This window comes from Magallana gigas, chromosome 3 (genome assembly GCF_963853765.1).
Source record: "Magallana gigas chromosome 3, xbMagGiga1.1, whole genome shotgun sequence".
Classification (NCBI taxonomy): Eukaryota; Metazoa; Mollusca; class Bivalvia; order Ostreida; family Ostreidae; genus Magallana; species Magallana gigas.
The window spans coordinates 6,650,001-6,659,289 of record NC_088855.1 but is presented as its reverse complement, the minus strand read 5'-3'; the positions used below and the strand labels follow the sequence as shown (position 1 = coordinate 6,659,289).

General features: G+C 33.6%; 1 protein-coding gene across 1 annotated transcript in view; it reads left to right on the top strand.

Annotated features, from left to right (window-relative positions):
- The first annotated feature begins 9,261 nt into the window (after nucleotides 1-9,261).
- Nucleotides 9,262-9,289, top strand: part of LOC105321702 (double-headed protease inhibitor, submandibular gland) — a 5,184-nt gene continuing 5,156 nt past the window's right edge. Inside the window, exon 1 of the mRNA XM_066077718.1 lies at nucleotides 9,262-9,289. This exon is cut by the window's right edge and continues 120 nt beyond it. The gene's annotated coding sequence lies outside the window, so the exon portion shown is untranslated.

Here is a 9,289-nt window from a genome sequence, read left to right as displayed (position 1 = left end):
GCAGTTTTTCCCCCATAGTAGCTTCCCCCCCGGAAAACCTACTATATAGCAGCCTCCCCCCGGGGGGGGGGGGGAGGGAGTTACTATATAGTAGCTTTTCCTCCATAGTAGGGTTTCTCCCTCACGTTTTTGGTGCAGATTTTATAAAAAATATTTATGGAAATCCAGTAAGGATTAAAATCAATGTTTCTACACTCCCACGTTGCATATATCTGCATCCATCTGTACAGGTTACGTTTAGTTTTGCCGATTTATTATTTTTATAAACAATGCTGAAAATTGAACATGTGTGCAATGGAATTACACATAAAACTTAATTTAGGTAATTAACTGAAAAAAAAGTACTTGGTTTTGCAAGATATACACTTATTTGTATAAATTTGAGTTCTGAAATTGTAAGTGAAAATGTTTTAAGAATTGTTTGATAAATCTACCAGTCTATCAGTCTGTTTGTGTGCATATTTTATCCAGGCTAAACCTCTGTTTTAGAGAAATTTTGTGTCCGATATTTCAGAGCCCGATGTTTGAAATCCTATTATAATGATTATAGTGCATATTCATTAGGGTCCAATATTTTATAAAATAGAGATGCCCATATCACCATATTTTCACAGTGGCAGTAAAATGACAAGTTACATGATATGTTACCACTTGTAGATAACTCTAAAAATTTCAGCCCTGAGAGAAGTGACCCTCGATGTTTCAGGGCTCGATGTTTAAAACCACATTATAATGATTGAACTTATGGTGTTCTATCAGTGGGAACTTGAATTTCAAATTCTAGAGATGACCACTTAACCATATTTTCACAGTGGTAGTGGTATGCCACTAATAGATGACACTGATAATGTTAGCCCCCAGGGTAGGGACCTTTGTTGTTATAAAAGTAGCAACCGAAAAACAAAAATAAATAACCAACCTAAGCGCATTTGATATACTTGTTAATTGATTAGAAGAACAAGCTTAGATTTAAAAACAATAAGTCAGCTCATCACAAAAGATGTTTTTTTTTTTTTTTTTTTTTAAATAACCCTTGCTTCATTGTTCGAAGAAATAATTTGGTACACAAATAAATATTTTTGCAAAAATATTACACAAATAGTGTGATAAGATTTTTAGGTAGGTGAATCGTATATCTTGTTTTATATGGCATCGTTTTCAAAATTTTATATTTATAAATCACGTTGCAAACTAAAAAGCGGAAAAATTAACAATTAGTAATATATACATAAGGTTAGTTCAGGCTCCATTTCACATTTTTAAAAGTAACCAGCAAAAATACCGACTTTGAGCTGGTTGTGAAGCCGTTTTATTTTTAAAAAAAAATGTTTACATCATAAAACCTCGCGTTTCGTACAAAAATGTGCTTAAAAATATGTATATGCGTAACTTTAAAACAAAATTGTAAATACTAACTTTACACATGCTTTAAATACATAATTCAATTATAATACCCCTTACCATGATTTAGAACCCCATCAATCGAAGTAAAACATTTTAGTTTTTCATCATATCATTGCACCCTGTCTCTCGTTTGATATTCAGAAGATTCTAACGGTATTAATTTAAAATTATAGTCTATTGTACGAAGGGAATGATATATTTTCAATTCTTATTTCCTTCCTCTACAAAATTAAGTCAAGATTGGTCAGTTAGTTTTCTGGGAGGAGCTTATATACATAGATGATAATACATGGGAAAATCAAAGTTCCAAACCGGCGTATTTTCACTCAAATGTGTTCGCACGTGTTCATAACTTGATAAATTGATAAGCATCGATTTGATGAGAAAGATTCGAGGCATTCCGAAATCCGTGTAAAAGGTGTTCCAAAAAGGTGTAACAAAAGGTAAAATAAATGATGATGAAACATGAATGTTTTAAAGGCGCGTGCCTTTGTTCATATCAGGGGTGAAAAAACCATATATTTTATTTAATGTATTGATAAATGCCATAATTATCCTTTATTATGAGAAAATAAGATCATTTCAGTTATTGCAAATTATTGTCACAAATGGTCCGCCATAAACATGACCGTTATGTTAACAAAGGGGAAAATCCACTTCATAGTAGGTTTTCCTTGGGGGTAATCTGGTTATAAAAAGGGGGAAAACCCACTATATAGTCAACTTTCCGTGGGGGAAAAACTGCTATATAGCCATTTGGGGGGAATACTGCTATAGAGCCATTTTTCCGGGGGGAAAACTGCTATATAGAGCCATTCTTCCGGGGGAAAGATGGCTAGAGGGAAAAGGCACAATATAACACCGGCTAATTATATGAAAGAAATATTTATGATCACTTTCAATGTTTTGTCGCATAAAACTTTGGTCGTATTTGATAGATATAGCCTTCTGTATTTCAATGACAAATAGCAATTTATTCTTTGTTTCATTATTTTTCTAGCGATCACATCTACACAATATCAAATGCTTGCATTACATACTAGTATATTATCACATGTTTTGATTGTTATAGCGACATACTTCTGCCTTTTGTGTGAAAGTTTTTTTGCTTTTTTATAAAATATGCCGATATGCAACATAAATATGTCAATATGCAACATAAATATGTTGATATGCAAGAATGCAACATATTGTGCTGACATGCAAGAAAATTGCATTTAGATGAGAATTGTAAAAATACAATTCTAAAAACATTAAACATCGCCCACACGTGACTTTCAACATGATAGATATTGCTTGTCTATGTCCACATGCAACGTATTTGTGTCAACAGGCAACTTATTTATGTTGACATGCAACTTATTTCTGTTGACATGCATCTTATTTATGTCGACATGAGAAACAGATCTGTTGACATGCAACTTATCTCTGCCAAAAGGATGTGCGTGGACATACTAATCTCGCCAGTCGATATCACAAAGATGCATGTCAACATAAAAAGTTGCAAGCACACATAAAAAGGTGCATGACAGAATATTCATTTCGCATGTTAAAAGAACTAAGTTGCATGTTAACATAAATTAGTTGCATATCAACATAAATAATATGCAAGTCAACATAAATAAGTTGCACGTGACATAAATAAGTTGCATGTCAACATATTATTCAATGATCAAATAAAAAACTAAAGAGAACCTGTAGGTAGTTTATACAATGCATGCAAGAACGATTCACATCCTTTTTTTCTAACGTGAACTGTGCTTTATATATCACTAATATTTCTTTCTAATATATAGATTAAACAAAATAATGTTTAAAATATTCACAGTATACAAGTATATTATAAATTTGATTTGGTTAAATTTGCGACAGATATATGATCGAGGCTAGTAAATAAAGAAACCCGTTTTTAAAAAAGAATTACTATAAAGAGTAGTTTATTGGTTCTGTTTCTCCAACCATTTGACTCATTTACATTGTGGAACGCGGGGACTACAATAACGGCAAATTTCACCAAGCGGAGGATACTGCATTAAAATTCAACATACCTACCATCTACTATTCAAGTGTTATAAAGCATGCTAATCTTTAGTAACTTTCAACATTCTCGTACCAACTATATTCATGCATATGCCGAATGTTTATAATAAAATTTAACCTTCAATGCTATGAAAGAACTATAATTATAGGAATAGATATATTTTAACGCTTATTTTCAAAACTTATTTTGTGATTGTACATGTATCCTTATTTGATGCATCTACGAGTTCTCACACTCGATTTATTTTAAACTACCACTAATATTCTCCATTGCTTTACAGAGAAATGTGTCAGAATTCATTACATTTTGGCCTTGACTATAGTTGTGGTCCAGACATCTTGCATCGAATCAGAATTCATAAAATAAAGTTTCTGATCATCAATCTGGTGAATGTTTAACAGATTTATAAGACACGTGTTCGAGTCAATGCATCTAGCATACATATATGGTCAATATTCAGTTTAAAATGTAAGATAGCTATATATTATCCAATTTATTATTCTCCGAGAACATTAAACGTTAAAGCTGGCTTATGTTGGTTTTTTAATCATACCACTGTCTGTAAATCACCGATTTACTACGCAGACTCAATCGGATGTCAAACGCTTCCTGACCTAAACAAATCACGTGTTTATAATCAGCCCAATTGGGGTCGATCTTGATTAATCTCCCCTATAAATATCCAATAAAATACAACAGGTCTCTTGGTCCAGGGTTTAAGGTCGTCGTATCTCGTTGATGCAAAGTATGATTGAATATTCCAGAAACAAGATCCCGCCATACAAGGGTGTAGGCGGACTGTCAAGTATAACACGAAGGCGCTTATATACTAGGTTGCTACTCGGATTTTCTCTAGGGGGTGGTAGATAACGTTAATTATAAGGCATATCTCCTTAATGATTTATCCTTAATCCCTACCTTCTTCAGACCAGGGATTTTTCAGACCGTATCAATGAAACTGGAATAATTCGCAATGCGATTACTTGGAATGTCACTTGGACAAGGGATAAAGGGTTTGGTTCATTCAGCATCTTTGGATTAGGGAGATAAATAACATTAAGAACCATTTCATTCATATCTGACCAATATCATTGGCCCGTGGAGTTAATGTGTCATTGAGGTATTTCTCTGAACAATCCCAAATTCGGACAGGAAACATATATAAAGAATGCTATTGATTTCTTTTTGAAAAGCTTCAGCATCATAATTATAGGTAAACATAATACCAGAGCTATGCATCACATTGAAAGACTTTGATATGCACCGAAAGTTTATGTTCTTTGCTCTTAAATTTCAGTCACATTTTCTTTCTGTATATAATTATCCATAACTTCACAACATGCAAGACGTTTTTTAATCAAGCTTTATATTGGGATATACCTTTTACTTCGAAAGAGACACATTCCTCCAACACTGATTAAGTGCGGTAAAAAGTACAAACGCCATCTATATGGCCCCTATATCATTTTAAGTGAATAGAAATAAGTCACATGTTTATGAGCCAGTTGCTGAACCCCATATTCGGGCAAAAAGCAATTTGGTTATCTTGAGAGGTGTGCAGGAACAATATCACAACACTTACTCATTCCTGACTTTGGTCGTCTGATCTTGTAATATCGTTGTATTTTAGATAACATTTATGACCAGAGCGATATTGTAACATTTCTGTCAACTTGTGACGAAGTGTCTTAAAAAGTATAAGTCTAGGTGTAGTGAGATACCTTGAAACATGTTTAATTTTTTCATTACAGTTCTAAAATGACATATTTACTTATATGAAAGATTTTGCAATATTGATATTCAAGATAACTGTCTAGCTATCTAGATATCGTCCTTAACGTTATACGATTATTTGTGGGGTTTACTTTTTTAGCTCAATACAATGATATAGCTATCCGAAAAGTTCAATATTTACAAACCAACATGGCCAGGTTTTTATTATCAAGGGCTGTTTAATCATTGTATTTATAAACAAGAGGCCCAATGGGCCACATCGCTCACCTGAGCAACACTGGCTGTATATGGGCGTTCAAAGGATATCGTGCCATGTGGCCCCTCGGTAGATTCACCAAAGATGTATATCCGAATTTTACACTTATTTTTGCATATGCTTAATCTTTGACATATTTACCTTTATGGAATACCATTTTTACCGAAAATAAGATCATATTCCATATAAATAACTAAATTTTCAGTTGGTGTTCACAGTCAACTTCCTGTTCCCTTCATTTTAGCCCCCCCACCCCCTTCCAATCACTTTATAAAACGATTAAAATACATGAAAGCATAAAGGTACATTTTCTCCCTCCACTACTTACTAATTATTGTATTTCATTTTTAAAAATTGTATATGTGAAAGAAGAAAAGTGAACCTCAATGCACCAGTATGAATGCGCTTAATTCCTCAAATTAAAAACATTGAAAAATTTAATAAGCCTTCTCTATTATAAACGATTGTCGTTTACCAGGCATGAATTCATTTCGTATGACGTTTCATATCCTTACTCACTTGACTAATGAATAAACTTAACTGAAAAAAATGTTGTCACATATGTTAAAGAGCTATAATTCAAATCAATGTATTGGCAGGCATGTCTCTATTGTACCAAGGCCCACCCATTATTTTCATCTTTATTAAATATCAACAAATGTCTACAAACAAAGATGATTTACCGTTGCAAATTTTTTTTAATAACTACGATAATGCTTCTATCCTCATAATAAAAATGTGTCAGGACTATGGAAACTGTTTAAAAGACGTCGTTTTTATTTACTTGTGTTCGAAAAACTATCAAAATTTTTTGTAGACTTGATGCAATTCATCGTTTAAGAAGGGGCACCAGAAAGTAGTTACAGCATATCATCCTTTTAGCAAGACAATCGTAGAATTATAAGCAAGATACATAGCTTGGTTTGAGTCATGTTTTTGTTCACATGAGTTTATTACATTCAACTTGGTATTTCCTATTCAGCATAGTTGCATTTAAAATATAAACAAACTAAAGCATGACCTCAGCTTTGTGTACAAACATACAGTAGCATTGTGCGCAAAGCTCTGTATCTTGCTTATAACTCGAAGCTTGACTCTAATGTTAGTAAACAGAAATTTGTAAACAATTAAAACAAGAGAAAAATGCACTAAAACAAAGAAAAAACACAATTAATTTTTCATCATATATTTATTTATATATTTCTAGCAGCGAGAACAATCTCGATTGAACTTGCTGAGCTTCTTAATAAAACATGTTGCATTAATCAACCATTACGTAGAGATCGTACCGAATTACATGTACCAACAGAATGAATAGTATTTTTATAATATGTTGTTAGTGCATCAGATTTTGCGCAGGTACATGTAAAAAATCAGCTGTCTGATTTACCGGTCTAACGTTACACGTAAAAATTTTAAATTCAAAATAAAGACAATGGTTCCTCTCAAGTTCAAATAAAAAGAAACTAAACATGGTATAAAAGATAATCAAAACAAGCTAAAACCACCGTCACAAATGAAAATGTCAACGCATTGACAGATTTAACCTACATTTACTTCACATAAACGGCACAAATATATTTTGGATGTTTCAAATATTCCATTCGCGCGTAAACTGTTGCACAAAAAGCAAATTCATCTTTGTTCAAGATGGCTGCTTCTAACATAGACTGGTCCTCTAAACTGGTTTTCGATATATGAAATATCGAGCCCGAAGTCAAACTGATTGACCCCCATTCTCTCGGTCTTATTATTATTTTCGTAAATTACTCAAATTTGAAAAAAAATTAGCCCTTAATTTTTGCAATTTATATTTTCCTCCCCATAAGGATTATTTTTGCTAAATTACGTTGAATTTGTCTTAATAGTTCTTGTGAAGAACTATTTTAAAAATGCACCCCCCCCCCCTTTTTCTACAGTTTCGAGGTTTTCTCCGCTATGAATAAAGATAGGTCTTTCATTTCTGCAATTTATATTTGCCTTCCCATAAGGATGCTTTGTGCCAAATTTGGTTGAAAATGGCCAAGCGGTTTTAGAGAAGAAGTTCAAAATGTAAAAATTTTACAGACGGACGGACGGACGGACGACGGACAAAATGTGACCAGAATAGCTCACGTAAGCTTTCAGCTCAGGTGAGCTAAAAACCGTGTCGATTAAAATTAGAACACAATCCTTGACACTGTTTTACAGAACTTATTTGTTTGTTAGAAACAATAAAATGGATGGTACAAGTAATGCACGATATTATTACCGTCTATATACTTTCCTCGTTTATTCAATACACAGCGAGCCCGATAACGAACCCGAACCTTAAAAAATTGGCATATAAAAAATTAATTTTCTCGAAAATATGTCAACCAGACGCTACAAAGTTGTAAATTTGATCTGAAGTTCGTCATTTTAAAGCTGTTCAGCAAATTTCATATTATTCCTCAAACGCATAAATGAAAAAAAAGCGTGGAAAACTGAAGGGACAGACAGACAGACGGACGGACAGACGGACTGATGGACACAGAGGAAAGCTATAGTCCCCTCCGGTGAAACCGGTAGGGGATAATAAATAGGAATAATGTGAAATGTTGCATATAGAAACTCGAAAGATGTAGCTAAAGACTGGGAGCGGTAAGTCTTAATCTACTTGTGTATTCCTCTGTTGATACACAATCAGGTGTATTTGTTATTGCACCATTGCAAGGCTCAAACAGAAAGACTAGAAATATAAGGGTTTTGGGCTATTCGAGTTAAAGACTCTCGTGAATAAAGAGTATGAAAACATTGTCGATTAAATCAGATATGCTTTGCATTTGTTTTTGTTGGTCGAACGGTTTCAGTAAACCCCAATCAAAATCCAGGAAAAAATCCTGACTTTTGATAGCACGATATTCCAAGGGTTCGTGAGAAGTGGTGCGGATCAGAAACCCTTGGATAGCGAAGATGAGGGAAATGAAGAAAATGAGTAATTTCCGATCTGAAGTCAAGCCATTTTCTTTTTATCATAGACAAAAAGCATGTTGGAAAAAAGAAATATTATAATAAGCAGTTATTATGCGCAGATCATGCATACCTCTATGGTTTTCACAATTATCAGTTACTACGCGTACCTATTAAAGGACAAATACATTTCCAAAAGGTGATATAGGTAACTCAGATAGTTAACAGTAAGTTTCAGCTTGTCTTCTTCCACATGCAAGCACATGTGTAATCCTGATATAAAAAAAAGAGGTATCATGGCAAGGGGGGTGTCATCGCAACAAGATTGTGTACTAGCGTGGTAGAGTGTACATTTTAAATTAATAATTGATTAATAATTGATATTCAATGCTAAGCATCAAATTCAAAATGGCCACCTTGGTCACCACTTTGTAACAAACTTGAAATCTACATACTTAGTGATATTTTGTTCATCCTTTAAGTTATAATGAATTTTAACATGTATACTTTCGTTTGAAATTAACAAATTATATCAATGTAATTATAATCTCTAGTTGAATATTTCCAACCTTAAATCTGACACCTCGCAGTCCGTTCAATAGACCCAGATATCTACGACCTAGCAGCTATGCTAGCTGCTATGATACAGGTAAGTACATGGAAGAGTTTAATAGGCGTTAACTCCAGAAAAGGTTTTACGTAATGTTTTGACTGACCTTTGTCCAATCAGATTGTAGAGGGCAGTGTTAAGACATTACCGCTCGTGACTTGAGAGAGAGAGGAGAGGAGACAGAGATATATAAAAAGCCGCAATGTTCGCAGAAAGGTTGCAGCTAGCTGCGAACATCTGCGAGCATGACATTTCTTCCTGCAAACAAATTTGTTTGCTGCAGACTTGCTGCAAATTTGCAGCAAGTCAGTTA